This window comes from Podarcis muralis, chromosome W (assembly GCF_964188315.1).
Source record: "Podarcis muralis chromosome W, rPodMur119.hap1.1, whole genome shotgun sequence".
NCBI lineage: Eukaryota > Metazoa > Chordata > Lepidosauria > Squamata > Lacertidae > Podarcis > Podarcis muralis.
In genome coordinates this window covers 20772494-20790354 of record NC_135674.1, presented here as the reverse complement: position 1 = coordinate 20790354, position 17861 = coordinate 20772494, and the positions used below count along the sequence as shown (strand labels likewise).

Genomic DNA, 17861 nt, shown 5'->3' with positions numbered 1-17861 from the left:
AGTCATGCCTCTCTACAGCCGAACGAAGAGTGGACCAAGCCTCAAGGATGTGCTGCTGTTTCTTGCAATGAATCATGTTTCTGTATGTCCTTTTAATATCTATGAGCTTTGCACGGGTTTGGGGGTTGTTGGAAAATTTGATGATTCTGACCATTTTCCTAATTCGCCTTCTTAGGGCTTTACATTCCTTGTCAAACCAAGGTGATTCAGAGAAGAGGCGTTGGTGGATAGGCGAGGTGGTGGTTATGTAAGTTGTTGAGAAAGCATCAATTAATTTTCGGTATTGGTCAGCGGGCAGAATTGGGTCAGAGGGAACTGCAGACATATCAAATGATTTTTGTATGTCCAGGGCAAGAGAGGAGCTGAGGCTTGTCCATTTCTTTGTTTTGTATACAGGGTGGCTTTGTGCCGTGGAACTATAATTTGAGGGGGCTGAAAATGGCTCTATTAGGTTTAACAATAGAGTCAATGGAAGGTGGTCACCACCAAAATATTCAAAATATTCAATATATATTTACAAGAATGGTTGAAGGAGGGGAAATTCAAGCTAAAATGGACAGAGTTTTTCTTCTCTTGGGAAGTTACAAGGCCAAATTGATGTTTTGGCTACCAATGTTGCAACTCTGGACTTAACAGTAAACAAACTCATTGAATTTGATAAGGATTTGATTCAGGAAGTTCATGCAGCTGGACAAGAGGAGAAACTTGAGAGTTTTGAGAGTGTGGAGAAAGAGACATATGTTGTTCCTGAGGAAAAGGAAGGAGGAGCTGTAATGTTGCAGATGACAAAGGAGAGCCAGAGGCCTGACATGATGGCTACAAAGGAAAATAAGAACTTGATGATGAAAATTTGGTCTGAATTGGAGACTGAAGATTGGAGAGATCTCCTTATGTGGAGATCTGAAGACCCAAGGAGTACAATTTTGATTAAGGTGGAAGTTGGAGCTTTTGGGACATTTGGATTTGAAAGGAGTAAGAAAGAAGATTTGAGCTCCACTTTTAAGTATGGAGGTCTGGCTGGAAGAAACATGGACCCCATCGGGCCAGAGCTTCTCCGAAATCTGGTGTTCAATACTAAGGACTATCAAAAAAACCGGCAGAGAGGAATTGAGAGAGAATTAAGAGCCTCGGACGTGAAATCTCCAGGCTGATAGTAGACTAAGACTGATGGGCACTTGTTGGGGATTGAAACCAGGAAAGGGGTGGTGGGGAGTTTGGGAATCCAAAGGGTGCATAATTATTATCTGTCTTTTTTTTAATTATTTGTATTGTTATTAGTATAAAAATTGGGGAATTCGTGGAAGGGAATTTGGGTCGACTTTAGAAAAAAGGCTTAAGAATGAGTACTGATGTACAAATACTGATGTTTATAAGGTAAAACTGGTTTCTTAAAATGAACTAAATATAAAAAGGTTAAAAATTGGGGACAAGAACTTGTTAAAATAATAATTTGAATTGGAATATAAGATGGGGAGGTGTGGGGAAGTCAGGGAAATACGTTATAGAAAAATAAGGATTGTAAACTGTATGTGTTTTTAAATTTTTCTTTTTTTTCGTTTTCTTTTTCGATTTTTAATGTATTAAAGTGGAAAATCTTAATAAATATCTTATATATATATATATATATATATATACTTTTTAACTTTAGTTCTAAAAGTTTAGAGAGAAACGGAAACAATAGCCGCTAGCAGCAACTCACTTTCAATTTCCAGCTCTGCTTACAATGCTGCATCTGCGCTGATTCCAGATGACAGCTGAACTCTGTATTAATCCTTTTTAGTTGCGGAACCTTCCTCAATGTTATTTCTTCCAAATTATAATTTTGTTGAGTCTGAATTTCTTAAATTTGAGAGCGGAGCGCTGTTCCTTGCAAGGTCGGGGCTTCGCTAATCGGCCATAGCAATGGCTTCCCGATAGTCTGCTAATCCTCCCTCCGTGCTCTTCACCCCTTTTCGGGGTTACCTGATGGCCGGTAGGTTAGCTCTAGGCACTGCCGGGAACCTGACCCTCTGGACACCCTCCAGAGGCTTTATGGGGGGGTTATTTCGCCCAATAACCCCCCGTTTCGACCGAAATAGCTGGGATTCCTCTAGTGGAAAAATCCCTCGCTTGCGATGTGTCTTCCTTCCTCATCTTTAAAAATCAATTTTGGATTCCATTTTTTCTTTAATGTAGAAAACCACTCCTCATTTTTTTACTTTATCCAAAGAAATAAATTCTTGTCCAAGTTTTTTATTTAATAAAATTTTCCTATGTAGTCTCGTGATATGTATTTCCTGTAAACAAATTACATCCAAATACTGTTTTTCCAGCACATGAAAAACCTGTCTCCTTTTCTGAGGCCAGTTTAGACCATTAACATTCCAAGAATAAATTCTCAAAGCCATGATGTTAAATTAAGGGGTTGCCGCCTCTGCCCTCTGCAACTGCGGGCTCTGCTGTCCAAGTTTCTCAGTGTACTTTTGCAGAAATCTGTCGTTCTCTCCCACAGTCTTGATCCTTTGCTTTCTTCCTTCGAATTTAAAAGATAGGCCCTCTGGGAATTCCCACCTAAAAAATATGCTTTTCCTCCTCAAAATATTTGTCAATTCTCAAAATATTTGTCAATTCTATATAATTGGATCTCAAACTCAGTAATTGCCTAGGAACTTCTTTAAAGAGGATGATAGATTTGCCCTGTATTTTTAGGCCTTTTTTATAGTGCAGTCCCAGAATAATATCTCTTTGTTCCTTGGATTGTGAAGTCAAATGGGCCTTAGAAAGCATTGCAAATAACAAGGCCAGTGGAAGTGACGGTATTCCAGCTGAACTATTTAAAAGTTTAAAAGATGATGCTGTTAAGGTGCTACACTCAATATGCCAGCAAGTTTGGAAAACTCAGCAGTGGCCAGAAGATTGGAGTAGATCAGTCTACATCCCAATCCCAAAGAAGGGCAGTGCCAAAGAATGCTCCAACTACCGCACAATTGCACTCATTTCACACGCTAGCAAGGTTATGCTTAAAATTCTACAAGGAAGACTCAAGCAGTATGTGGACCGAGAACTCCCAGAAGTGCAAGCTGGATTTCGAAGGGGCAGAGGAACCAGAGACCAAATTGCAAACATGCGCTGGATTATGGAGAAAGCTAGAGAGTTCCAGAAAGACATCTACTTCTGCTTCATTGACTATGCAAAAGCCTTTGACTGTGTCGATCACAGCAAACTATGGCAAGTTCTTAAAGAAATGGGAGTGCCTGATCACCTCATCTGTCTCCTGAGAAATCTCTATGTGGGACAAGAAGCTACAGTTAGAACTGGATATGGAACAACTGATTGGTTCAAAATTGGGAAAGGAGTATGGCAAGGCTGTATATTGTCTCCCTGCTTATTTAACTTATATGCAGAATTCATCATGCGAAAGGCTGGGCTGGATGAATCCCAAGCCGGAATTAAGATCGCCGGAAGAAATATCAACAACCTCAGATATGCAGATGACACAACCTTGATGGCAGAAAGTGAGAAGGAATTAAAGAACCTTTTAATGAGGGTGAAAGAGGAGAGCGCAAAATATGGTCTGAAGCTCAACATCAAAAAAACGAAGATCATGGCCACTGGTCCCATCACCTCCTGGCAAATAGAAGGGGAAGAAATGGAGGCAGTGAGAGATTTTACTTTCTTGGGCTCCATGATCACTGCAGATGGTGACAGCAGTCACGAAATTAAAAGACGCCTGCTCCTTGGGAGAAAGGCGATGACAAACCTAGACAGCATCTTAAAAAGCAGAGACATCACCTTGCCAACAAAGGTCCGTATAGTTAAAGCCATGGTTTTCCCAGTAGTGATGTATGGAAGTGAGAGGTGGACCATAAAGAAGGCTGATCGCCGAAGAATTGATGCTTTTGAATTATGGTGCTGGAGGAGACTCTTGAGAGTCCCATGGACTGCAAGAAGAGCAAACACATCCATTCTTAAGGAAATTAGCCCTGAGTGCTCACTGGAAGGACAGCTCGTGAAGCTGAGGCTCCAGTACTTTGGCCACCTCATGAGAAGAGAAGACTCCCTGGAAAAGACCCTGATGTTGGGAAAGATGGAGGGCACAAGGTGAAGGGGACGACAGAGGACGAGATGGTTGGATATTGTTCTCGAAGCTACCAGCATGAGTTTGACTAAACTGCGGGAGGCAGTGGAAGACAGAAGTGACTGGCGTGCTCTGGTCCATGGGGTCACGAAGAGTCGGACACGACTAAACGACTAAACAACAGCAAGTTCCTTGGTTTTAAAGACCACTATGCACTATAATCAAGGGACGCGGGTGGCGCTGTGGGTAAAAGCCTCAGTGCCTAGGGCTTGCTGATCGAAAGGTCGGCGGTTCGAATCCCCGCGGCGGGGTGCACTCCCGTTGTTCGGTCCCAGCGCCTGCCAACCTAGCAGTTCGAAAGCACTCCCGGGTGCAAGTAGATAAATAGGGACCGCTTACTAGCGGGAAGGTAAACGGCATTTCCGTGTGCGGCTCTGGCTCGCCAGAGCAGCGATGTCACGCTGGCCACGTGACCCAGAAGTGTCTCCGGACAGCGCTGGCCCCCGGGATCTTGAGTGCGATGGGCGCACAACCCTAGAGTCTGTCAAGACTGGCCCGTACGGGCAGGGGTACCTTTAACTATGCAATCATAGGTTATTTTTGTATCCTTTTTGGGCCCAAATCTGTAGGTCTTTTCTATCCACGACTCGACTTCTTTCTTTTTCAAATCCCACGTCACAAAATAATCCGTCAGAGACTCCGTGAGTTTCTCTTCATCCAGTTGAGGGACCCCTCTCAATCTCAAATGGGATTCCTTTTCCTTCATTTGAAGAAAGGCAATTGAATTGGCATTTTCATATTGTAATCTTTCCAAATCCGGCACTCTAACTGTCTCTAGCTGTGCCAAACTTGTGTCCTGTGTCGTAATCTCAAACTTGACTTCTTTCAATACAATACTTAAAACTTCAAATTTTTTATCCAACTTTTCTATAAGCACTGTATTACGATTTATACTATCTCTGATTTCATTCAGTATTGTCATTACCGATTCCTCAAAGGGTGGATTTTTAGAGCTACGTCTTGTGGAAACTTTGTCTTTGTCTTTTTCTGCACACATAATGGCTCAGGAATTTCATTATTTTTTTTAAAATATATATTTATTAAGGTTTTTCAATACAAAGGCATATTTAATAAAACAACGTTGATTATTTAGCATCTTTTCATCATTACTTTGGACTCCCTCACACCTCCCCCACACACTTGCATCTTTATAAAATTATTTCCAAGCAAATTATCATTTTGTTCATAGTCTTTAGATTCAGTCTAATTATTTCCAAGCAGATTATCATTTTGTTCATAGTCTTTAGATTCAGTCATTAAAATCTAGTTAAGCTTAAATCTAGTTTAGTGATAGACAATTATTTCTATTCTGGCATCCCTATCAACATTCAGCCAAATTACAATATTTTTGCAAATAAGTCTTAAATTTCTTCCAATCTTCTTCAACTCTCTCTTCTCCCAGGTCTCGAATTCTGCCGGTCATCTCTGCTAGTTGCATATAGTCCATCAGCTGCATCTGCCATTCTTCCAGAGTGGGTAGATCTTGAGTCTTCCAATTCTTGGCGATCAGTATCCTTGCTGCCGTTGTTGCATACATAAAAAATGTTCTATCCTTCTTTAACACATTCTGGTCAACAATGCCCAAGAGGAAGGCCTCTGGTTTTTTGGTAAAGGTATACTTAAACACCTTTTTTAACTCATTATATATCATCTCCCAGAAGGCCTTCACTCCAGGGCAAGTCCACCAAAGGTGAAAGAATGTTCCTTCATTTTCCTTACATTTCCAACATTTATTATCAGACGAATGGTATATCTTAGCCAATTTAACTGGGGTCATGTACCATCTGTATATCATTTTCATTACATTTTCCTTCAGAGCATTACAAGCAGTGAAGTTCAGCCCAGTGGTCCACAACCTTTCCCAATCTTCAAACATAATATTATGCCCAATATCCTGTGCCCACTTTATCATTGCCGATTTAACCATTTCGTCTTGTGTGTTCCATTTCAGCAGCAAATTATACATTTTCGAAAGTACTTTAGTCTTAGGTTCTAACAGTTCTGTTTCCAACTTCGATTTCTCCACCTGGAATCCTAACTTTTTATCATTCTTAAATACCTCTTTGATCTGAGCATAGTGTAGCCAGTCTCGCACTTTATCTTTCATTTTCTCTAAACTCTGCAATTTCCAATTGTCTCCATCTCTTTCTAATATCTCCCAATACTTTGGCCAGTTGGCCTCCATATTGGCTCTTTTTCGGGCCTTAGCCTCCAGGGGTGACAGCCACCTCGGAGTTTTATTCTCCAGTAAGTCTTTGTATTTTGTCCAGACATTAAATACTGCTTTCCTGACAATATGGTTCTTAAAGGCCTTGTTAATCTTAACCTTATCATACCATAGGTATGCATGCCATCCAAATGCATTATTAAAACCTTCCAGATCTAGTACATCCGTGTCCTCAAGAAGTAGCCAGTCTTTTAGCCAGCAGAAAGCTGCGGCTTCATAGTACAGCTTTAAGTCTGGCAGGGCAAAGCCCCCTCTTTCTTTCGCATCCGTTAGTATCTTAAACTTAATTCTGGGCTTTTTGCCCTGCCAGACAAACTTAGAAATGTCTTTCTGCCACTTCCGGAAGCACTCCGTTTTGTCTACGATCTGCAATGTCTGAAACAAAAATAACATTTTTGGCAATACATTCATCTTAATGGCAGCTATTCGGCCTAGCAATGAAAGTTTTAATTTTGACCAACTGTCCAAGTCTCTCTTAATTTCCAACCAACATTTTTCATAATTATCTTTGAACAAACTCAAGTTTTTTGCTGTTATGTTTACCCCTAGGTATTTCACTTTCTTAACCACAGTTAATTCTGTCTCTCTCTGAAACCGTTCCGACTCCGTATCTGTCAGGTTTTTTCCCAAGACCTTAGTTTTTTGTTTGTTTAATTTAAATCCCGCCACTCGACCAAAATCCTGGATCAGTTGTAATACTCTTTTCGTAGTAGATTCTGGCTCCTGTAGTGTCAAAACTAGGTCATCTGCAAACGCTTTAAGTTTATATTGTTTCGCTCCGACCTGGATCCCTTCCACCAGCCCGTCCCCTCTAATCATATTCAGGAGCACTTCCAGAACCGAAATAAATAATAGCGGGGAAATCGGGCAGCCTTGTCGTGTACCTTTTTCAATTTTAAACTCTTCTGTAACCACATTATTAACTATCAGTTTGGCCTTTTGTTCTGAATATATTGCATCAATCCCATTCTCGAACCCCAGACCCACTCCCATTTCCTTTAAATTCCCCTTCATAAACTTCCAGGATATGTTGTCAAAGGCCTTCTCCGCATCTATAAAGATTAAAACTGCTTTAGTGTTTATGTCTGTTTGCAAAAGTTCCAATATGTCTATAATGTTCCTTGTATTAGCAGACATATGTCTACCTGGGAGAAAGCCTGCCTGGTCTTTGTGAATTACTTCATTTAAAACTTTCTTGAATCTACTTGCCAAAACATCTGCAAATATTTTGTAATCCACATTTAAAAGGGAGATGGGACAGTAGTTCTTCAGTTGTGTCTTTTCAGTTTCCAACTTTGGTATCAATGTGATAAAAGCTTCCTTCCACGATTCCGGTGCCTTCTTCCCCTCCATTATTTCATTGCTGACCTCCATCAGTGGTTGTATCAGGTAGTCTTTCAGTATCTTATAATACTTGGAGGTCAACCCATCTGGCCCTGGCGATTTGCCCTGTTTCATGTTCTGGATGGCCTGCTCAATCTCTTGTCGTGTTATTTTGCCATTCAGGATTGTTCTGTTTTCCTCTGACAGCTTTGTTAGTCCGTTTTTCTCCAAAAATCGTTTCATCTCAGTTTCATCTTGTGGCCCTTGAGTATATAATTTTTTGAAATATCTCTGGAAACACTTTCTAATCTCTCCGGGGTTCTGAATACTTCTTCCTTCAATCTCTAAATTTGTTATTGTATTTAATTTTTGTCTCCTCTTCAACTGCCAGGCTAGCAGTTTCCCACATTTATTAGCCGATTCAAAAGTTTTTTGTTTCATTGTTTTAATCTTCCATTCTATTTCCTGGTTTATCAGTTTGGAATATTGCGCTTGATGAAGTTTAATTTCTCGCAGAATCGGCTGAGACTTCGGATTAGATCTCAGCTTCTTCTCTAACTCTTTAATTCTTTCCAGAATTTTGTCCTTCCTTTCATTTTGTTTCATTTTCTTTATGGTATTCTGTTGTATCAAGAACCCCCTCATCACAGCCTTACTTGCGTCCCAGATAGTTCTTTTTTCCACCGTAGTGTTCATGTTGATCTCAAAATAGTCCTTTAGAGATTTTGGGCCTTCTTGGCAATCTCTTGATCTCTAAACAGGCCATCATTCATCTTCCATCTGAAGGAACCGGTTGGGATCAATGTCATGTCCATTCTCAGTGCGTTATGGTCGGAGCATGTCTTTGGGCAGATTTCCACCTTTCTAATCTTGGGTGCCAGACCTCTAGTTATCCATATTTGGTCGATTCTTGTCCAGGTCAGTTGGGCTTCAGAGAAGAATGTTCCTTCCCTTCCCAAGGGGTTTCTCACTCTCCAAATATCAATCCAATCCATATTGTCTGTCATTTCAAAGAAAGTCTTTGGTAGTCTTCCGTCTTTAGTAACATTTTGATTCTGTGACTTATCCATGTTGGTTGATACGACCCCATTCATATCTCCCATCATGATGATGTTGTTGTAGTCCAGATAATCCAGCATAGTCTCGTGCAACTTCTTGTAAAATTCCGATTTCCCTTCATTTGGAGCATAAATTCCTAATATCAAAATTTTCTCTCCTTGATGTTGTATTTCTATTGCCAAGATTCTTCCATGTTCGTCTTTAAACAGAAATTTAGGTGAAAGGCTCTCTTTTGCGTAAATCACCACACCTCTCTTTTTTACTGTGTCCGAAGATATGAATTCCTGACCGAGTCTTTTATTTATTAACACTTTTCTGTGGAGCCTAATCACATGTGTTTCTTGTAAACAGATAATGTCCAATTGTTCCTTTTTTAATATATGAAAAAATTTTCTCCTTTTTTCTGGACTGTTACAGCCATTTATGTTCCAACTCAAAAGTTGCAGAGACATCCTGAATGGGTCTGGCTATTCTTGCTGGGGTGGTACCTTGTTCTCCGGTTCTTGAGGATCCGAGGGTGCCGGCTCCCCCGGAGGTTCGGGCCCTGGGAGTGCTCCAAGTCCTTTGTGAAGATCTTCTCCGTGTGCCGCCAAAAACTTGTCTCTGTCCTCCGGTGTTCTAATTTTAGTCTTACTCCCTCTGAAAGTAAAGGATAGTCCTTGAGGAAACTCCCACCTGAAGATAATTGAATTACTCCTCAGCAGTCTTGCTAGTTCCGAATAGTCAGATCTAAGGTCCAGCAATTGTTTAGGGATGTCCTTGAAAATTTCAATTCTTTTATCCAAAATGTCCAGTGACTTTCTGTAGTGTAGGCCCAAAATCTTATCCCTTTCCTCCTTAGATCTCAGTATTATCAGACAGTCTCTGGGCTTCTCTTTCCTTCTAAGCCTTCCAAGCCTGAAAGCGGATACTATTTTAAAGTCTTTTTCCTCTAAATTCCAGAACTTGGAAAATTCTTTAGTCAGAAACTCAGTTAAGTTGTCTTCTTCCACTTCTGGTATTGACCGTATCCTCAAGTTGGCCTCCCTGTTCCGCAGTTCTGTCATAGAAAAGTAAATCTGATGTTCTCCAACTTGTTTACTGAGTGGTCTTACTTCTTTTTCAAGCTCTCCCAGCCTTTGGCTAGTATCCTCAGCCAATTTCCGATTTTCACCTACAGCCTCCTTCAGTTCTCCAATAGATTGAACATTCTGTGCAACTTGTCCAGTTAATTTATTCAAACTTTCAGTGTTTGGGTCAATTTTAGCTGTTTGCAAATCAGCCTTTCTATCCAAAGCCTCCAATTTTTCAAAAATTTTCTCTAAAACAGAACCACTTGCTCCTAAGGCCATATCTTCCAGTTGTAATTCCTCCGTATCTCCCTCCCCTGCCTGTGACAGGGAAGCCGCTTCTATCTCAGGAGGTAAAGTGGAAGGCAAAACAGGCACAGATGATCTACGCTGTGAGGCTGCAGATAAAGTTAAGGTTGTTTGTCTGGTTCTTCCCCTTTTTCTTGTTCCACTCATTCCAAAGTTATCTAAAAGCCAAGGTCAAACTGAGTTGTTCCCATGAGAAAGCAACAGCCCAGATGCAACAGTCAGACAGGAGGCCGGGAAAGGAAAATAAAACAAAGTCACTGCTGTAGGTCCAAAATCCTCTAGGGGGAGCTTAAAATGTCTTTAGGGAGAAAGTCAAATCCAATTCAAATTTATAAATCTAATTCAGCGTCCAAAGACCTCCACAAAGATAAATTTTAGCAGAGTTAATACTTACAGCAAAACAATGTTTCTGACAGTGCTTAGACAGCAGTTGTTTCAAAGTAGCAAGTTCAAGCTCAGAATATCACAAAGTCTAGATTCAAAGTATCCAAGTTTGCAGACTGGTGCTCAATTGCTCAGGCAGCTCCAGCACCTGGGGTTTTTATTTAAATTGTAATCCACTGGTTCAGCAGAAGATAGATATCCTTGTCTCCATATAAATCCAAAAAAACAGCAACTTAAAGTCTTTTATCCACACAGAAAAGTAATTTAAGTAGGTGCCAGATCGATTGGTTAAAGCATCACTCTTAATCTCCACTCCTCCTGCTCTTTGCTTTCAAGTTCAGTGTTAGCGGAAGACGGACTTCCTGTTTATCGTCACTCCACTTTCAGCCAAATTCCAGGTTTTAAAAGTCCTTAAAATTGTAAAATCCAAATTACTCACGGGTTGTAACTTTCCAGGTTTGAAGGTTTCAGGAAGAAAGGTCAGCGCTTACCGGCAACAGCAACGCGGCTTCGCTCCGTTGACTGCGAAACGACCCACAGCGCCGCTACCCCCTCCGCGATCCGGAGCCCCTTACGGGGTCCCTTCAGCGTTTTGGGGGTTGCTTCTGGCGCCCGCCGGGTCTCGAGACCACAGGCTTCTGCCGCCTGTGGTTTTCCTGAGTGGGTCTCCGCTTCGCCGTAGCGGACGACCCGTTTTCAGCGGAGCTTCCCTCTCCTTACAAGGAGCAGGCAGCCATTACCGATCGCGCCGCCTCCGGAAGTCTCAATGGCTCAGGAATTTCAAGGTTGGTCCCACAGCTTAGTGGAGTGAGAGAGAGAAACAGATTCCCACCACCAATCCCACAGGTGCCAGCCCAGACAGCTGGCAGCCCCCCGTTCTATAATTGAAAACAGGTGTGCTGGTCCCTGGGGGTGGATTACCGTGAGGCGTTGTCAAAGTCCGCTCCTGGGCCGAGGGTCTGGAGACTGTCCACCAAGGGGGAAGTGGGGTCCAAAGCAAGAAGCCGGGCGTGGTCGGGAACTCCGGAAAAACAGGTCTGGGTGCTGGCAGAAACAGGTTTCCAACATCGTTGCTCCCACAACCTGGGACTGGGCTGACTGGCCTTTATCTCCTCTGAGGCCAGGGGCGGTCCCGGCCCACAGGTGACCCTCCTCTCCTGGCCTTAAGGCGAGCACTCCTCCTGAGAGAAACCAGTTCCCTCCGCCTCTCTGCCCTGAGCCTCTGCAGCTCAGGAGAGGCTGGAGGGTTACTGGACCCAGGAGCAGCTTCACCTTCCCCTGACAGGGCTGGGAGAGGTGCACCTGTAGGCAATGGGTCCTCAATCACCTCTGGAGCCAGAGTGGATGCATCTGGTGTCTGCTCCTGAGGATCCGGCACAGGTGCAGGTCCTTCAGATTCAAGCCCCTGCCCCAGCTCAGCCGGCCCTGGAGGCGGGGACTCCTGTGCAGGCGGGGACTCCTCAGACTCAGCTTCTGAATCAGATTCCCAGGCCATCACACCATCCCCCCTCCTGCCCCCCCTCAACCGAGGGTCCGGACCCGGCTTGCTGGCGTACGCCGCATGGAAATTACGGAGGCAGGCAGGCGCGTGGACGTTGGCTGCTGGTTCCCAGGAACGGTCCTCAGGTCCATACCCCTTCCAGTCTATGAGATACTGCAGCTTTCCCCTGCGGTATCGGTAGTCCAGAATGCGTTCCACCTTGTACTCGGGCTCCCCCTGAACCAAAACTGGCTGCAGTCGGGGACAGTTCGGGTGGTACTCGTTGGGAGGGGCCACCGGACTCAGAAGGGACCTGTGGAATACTGGGTGAACCTTCAGGGTTGCGGGCAACCAGAGACGGAATGCCACAGGCGAGACCTGGTCCACAATGGGAAACGGGCTGGTGAAGCGGGCGTCCAGCTTCCGCGAAGGCCAAGAGGGGTGGAGGTGACGAGTGGAGAGCCATACCAGGTCACCGACGTGGAGTTCCGGCCCCACCTGGCGGTGGCGGTCGGCCTGGGCCTTGTATGCCTCCTTGGCCTGGCGCAGTTGCTCCATCAACAGTTGTTGCTGAGACTGGAGATCCTGCAGCCACTCTGTCACCACAGGGACTGCGGATGCCGGCAGCACATCCAGGAACAACCGCGGATGGTAACCGTAACTGGCCTGGAACGGGGTCTGCTGGGTGGACGCATTCACCGTGTTGTTGTAAGCGAACTCCGCAAACGGTAGGTGGTCGACCCAGTCAGCCTGCTGGTAGCTGCAGTAATACCGAAGGTACTACTCCAGCACCACATTTGCCTGTTCCGTCTGTCCATCGGTCTGTGGGTGGTAGGCTGACGATAGACAGACCTCTGTCCCTAGGGTATGGTGCAACGCTCGCCAGAACCGGGATGTGAACTGAACGCCCTGGTCAGACTCCACACGCTCAGGTAGGCCATGCAGGCGGAAGACATGCTGAAGGTACAGCTGAGCGGTTTCCTTAGCTGTGGGTACGGATGGGCAGGGGGCACAGTGTACCATCTTAGTGAAATGGTCGGAGAAAACCAGGAGGCAGGTACAGCCACGAGACGGGGGTAAGTCCACCACAAAATCCAGCGAAACCGTGTGCCAAGGACGTGGTGGGACTGGCAACAGCTGAAGTAGGCCAGGGGGTCGCCCAGCAGGGCCCTTGGCCTGCCGGCAGACATCACGACCAGCGACGTAGCGAGCCACGTCAGCCTTCAGGCGGGGCCACCAAAACTCGCGGCTTACCAGATGGGTCATCTAATACCGCCCGACGTGTCCTGCTGCTGGGGCATAGTGGGTCATCCAGAGGACCTCAGCCCGCAGTGGCCATGGCGGGATGTACAGGCGACCGTGGTGCAGCAGTAGGCCCTGGTGCAATACCAGCCCCGGATACTGAGGGCATGACCCTTCGTCCAGTTCCCGGAGTCGTTCTTGAGCCCAAGCATCAACCCGCTGCTGTTCCTGCACCCGAGCCTGCAGTGGCTCAGCATCCTGAGTGGCCAGGAACGCAGCCGGTGGTAGGACCGTGGTGGGTACTGCTTGCTGTACCGTGTCTGCAATGTCTTTGGGTTTCCAGGACAGGGCATCCGCCTTCTGGTTTTGGGAGCTAGGGATGTAGCGGATCCGGAACTGGAACCGGGAGAAGAACAATGCCCACTGGATCTGCCTTTGGTTCAGCTTGCGGGTGGTCTGGAGGTACTCCAGGTTCCGGTGGTCGGTTCTCACCTCCACCGGGTGTCGTGCCCCCTCAAGATGGTGGCGCCAGACCTCTAAGGCCACCTTGATGGCCAGTAGTTCCGGCTCCCACACGGTATAGTTACGCTCCACCGGAAGGAGCTGGCGGGAATAGAAGGCGCAGGGTAACAGTGGCGCATCAGGTCCGTGCTGCTGGGACAAGACAGCACCGAGAGCCGTGCTGGAGGCGTCGGTCTCTACCACAAAAGGTCGAGAGGGATCAGAATGTTGCAAGATCGGCGCTCTCTGGAAACAGGCTTTCAACCCCTGAAACGCCTCCTCTGCTTCCTTGTCCCAGGAAAATGGCGTCTTGGGGCGCAGCAGCTGGGTCAACGGGGTGGTGCGATGAGCATAATCGCAATGAAGGTCCGGTAATAATTGGCGAACCCCAGGAATCGCTGTAGGTCCTTGCGGTTCCAAGGTGCCACCCATTCCCGAACCGCTGCCACCTTCCCAGGATCCATCTGCACCCCATCTGGAGAGAGTCGGTGACCAAGGAAGTCCACTGACCGCTGATGGAACTCGCATTTGATGAGCTTCTCATACAGGCGGTGCTCCCGCAAGCGCTGCAGCACGGTCCGGACATAACCCTTGTGGCAAGCCGAGTCACGGGAGAAAATCAGAATGTCATCTAAGTACACCACCACGTACTTGTCTAGCAAGTCCTGGAACACGTAGTTGATGTACCGTTGGAACACAGCAGGCGCGTTGCACAATCCGAAGGGCATTACTAGGTATTCAAACTGCCCATACCGGGTCCCAAATGCTGTCTTCCACTCATCCCCGGCTCGGATACGAATTAAATTGTAGGCCCCCGGAGGTCTAACTTGGTGAACACCTGCGCCCCTTGCACCCGCTCCAGCAACTCCGTGATGAGGGGCAAGGGGTACCGGTCTGGGATAGTAATCTTGATCAGGGCCCGGTAGTCATGGCAAAGACGAAGCTCCCCACACTTCTTCTTAACGAAGAGCACTGGAGCAGCAGTGGGCGAGGTGGAAGGCCGAATGAAACCACGCTCCAGGTTCTTGCGAAGGAAGTCCTGCAAAGCTTCGAGCTCCGGCTCCGTAAGAGAGTAGTTACGATATGGATGCAATGCGACCGCGAGCAGCAGGTGGCTTGAAAGCAAAACATAATGGGAATGTTGGAACTGTTCCGTGGGAACAGAGGAAGAGTCTGTTTTCAGTGCAAAGCACCGGAAATAGCTCAGAGTGACCTGTACAGGAAGTACAGGAGGTGGAGTTTTTTCTCTCTTTTGATGGAGTCTGATGAGAGCAGACGTGTTTCTCTGTAATGCTGCAAAGACAGAAATAAAGGCATGTAAATACATTTCTGTCTATCTCTTTCCCCTGCCTGGGGAGAGCAGGGAAGAGTGGTGTGTTCTTCTCACGTTTGAGGAGGATCGCCGATCGAGACCTTGCCTGCATCTGCCGGGGAATGCAGACAGGGAGGTCACCAGGAGATCATGCCGGGTGCCTGGAGAGTGGCCAGTTTCTCCTGATATGGCAGATTTCCTAACAAGTATAAGCAACTCACAGGCAGGGGCTCCCCGGGCTGGAAGTCTATGCCGCAGTCGAAAGACCGATGGGATGGCAGCTGGTCTGCCCCCCCCCCCATTCCTCGAACACATCTTGGTAGTCCTGGTAAACCGCAGGGAGCGTTGACGCAGCCTTGTCACTGGGGGCGGCTGCTAGCATATCGGACCAAGCATGGGGACACGGCTCTGGGAAGTGCACAGTCCGATGGACCCAGTCAAGCTGAACATTGTGAGACTCCAGCCAATCCATCCCAAGCACCAGGGGAAACCGGAGCATGGTAGCAATTTCCAAAGTGCTGCTGGTGACACAGAACCAAGGGCTGTGTCTCCTGAGTAACGGCGCCCGAGCGCAGGAGCCGCCCGTCAATTGCCTCCACCTGTACCGCTTCCGACTTATCCTGGAGTGGCACCTGATGATGGGCGGCAAAGGCAGAGTCCATATACGAGCGGGTTGCCCCTGAATCCACCAGAGCATTGGTGAGAATCCAGGGCCTGCCAGGGGGGTATAGGTGCACCGGAACCATGAGGTGTCGCAATTCCACCGGTGAGGGCCCCTCTTGCATGGTTTGGGACCCCAGGTTTCCAGGGCCTTCAGCTACCGGGGTTGGTGGTTTCCCTGCAGCCGGCATCTTCTTGGGACAGGATCGGGCGTAATGTCCACTCCCACTGCAGTAAAGACACAGGTTCCCCTCCTGACGCCGCGTCTTCTCCGAGGGGGAGAGGCGAGGTCACGCTGCCCCGAGCTGCATCGGCTCGTCCGGCAACTCGGCTGTGGCCATGGACCTGCTGGGAAGGACTGGAGCCAGGAGCTGGGGGTGCTGGCGGTCCCGGGCCTGGCGACGGTCCTCTAACCGATCGTCTATCTGCAGACTCCGCTGAATGAGGGCATCCAGCGTGGTGGGACGATCCATCATGGCAAGCTGGTCCAGTATCTCGTCCGTCAGTCCCTCAAGATACTGGTCCCAAAGTGCTGAGTCATTCCAAGACAAGTCCTGTGCCAACAGCCGAATTTCTGTGGCGTAGGCAGCGGCTGTGGACTTGTCCTGTCTCAACCGACAAATCGCCTGATTGGCTTGGCTCCCCTTCAGAGGGTTGCCAAACGCAGTCTCCAAATGGTTACAAAACCCCAAATAGTCTGTTAGCAAAGGAGAGTCTTGCTGGAGCAGTGGCAAAGCCCACTTGGCCGCCTGGTCCTTTAACAAACTGATCAAGAAGTGCACTTTGGTGCGATCGTCAGGAAAATTCTGGGCTCGCCCCTGAATATACAGCTTGGCCTGGGCGAGGAACATGGGAAAGCTGGCCGGGGTCCCATCAAATTTCTCTGGCAGGGCCACTGGGTACTTGCCAGAAGCTGGGGCATCGGCCCCAGGAGCCGTTAAGGCGTCCAACCGCTGCTGAAGTGCCGTAGCCGGATTGCTTAGCTGCTGAACGGTGTGAGACAAGGCCTGGTTCTCCTGGGCCAATGCCACCAACGCAGCTGCCTGGTCAGCCATGGCTTCTGGCTCTTCCCGAACGCACCCCAAGAGAGGGGGAGTGCGGGTGTGGCGGGACCAAACTGTGCTGGTCCCGGGGGGGGGGGTTACCGTGAGGCGTGGTCAAAGTCCGCTCCTGGGCCAAGGGTCTGGAGACTGTCCACCAAGGGGGAAGTGGGGTCCAAAGCAAGAAGCCGGGCGTGGTCGGGAACTCTGGAAAAACAGGTCTGGGTGCTGGCAGAAACAGGTTTCCAACGTCGTTGCTCCCGCAACCTGGGACTGGGCTGACTGGCCTTTATCTCTTCTGAGGCCAGGGGCGGTCCTGGCCCACAGGTGACCCGCCTCTCCTGGCCTTAAGGCGAGCACTCCTCCTGAGAGCACTTAGTTCCTTCCGCCTCTCTGCCCTGAGCCTCTGCAGCTCAGGAGAGGCTGGAGGGTTACTGGACCCAGGAGCAGCTTCACCTTCCCCTGACAGGGCTGGGAGAGGCGCACCTGCAGGCAATGGGTCCTCAATCACCTCCGGAGCCAGAGTGGATGCATCTGGTGTCTGCTCCTGGTGCAGGTGCAGGCCCTTCAGATTCAAGCCCCTGCCCCAGCTCAGCCGGCCCTGGAGGCGGGGACTCCTGTGCAGGCTGTGACTCCTCAGATTCAGCTTCTGAATCAGATTCCCAGGCAATCACAACAGGCTAAGAAAATTTGTCAAGTCACTTTTAAAGTTTGCAGGCAGTCCTGAAGGAAGAAGACACTTTTAGCTACTTTGAAATGTGTTAAGACAGCCACAGGATACAAAGTAACAAAGTCAGTGGGAACAGAGATTAAATGTTTCCTCTTCCATTGTGACATCACAATGGAGTCTAGCCTTCCCTCCCGGGAGGTCTGATGCAAAATGGAGGAGCTTCTTTGCTCAATGACACAGTCCCACAGGGTTTCTACAATTTAAAATATTTTTCCCCTCTTCCCCCTGCAGAAGGGGAGCAAAAGTTTAGCCAGCAAAGTTTCAAAAGTCTTTTTCCACTTAGGGCTTCGGTCTTTGCTCTCCGACTCTAATTTCTTTCAACAAAAGGGACCGACCTCCGTTTTTAAGTCCCCCCCCCCCCGCTGATCTTTTTCAAATTAAAGCTTTGGTCTTACTTCCAGTTCCAAATTTTTAATCTTTTTTCAAGA

General features: G+C 47.4%; 1 pseudogene; it reads right to left on the bottom strand.

The window, feature by feature from the left end:
* The window catches only part of LOC144326322 (apical endosomal glycoprotein-like), a 216467-nt pseudogene that overhangs the window by 43964 nt on the left and 154642 nt on the right, over window positions 1-17861 (bottom strand).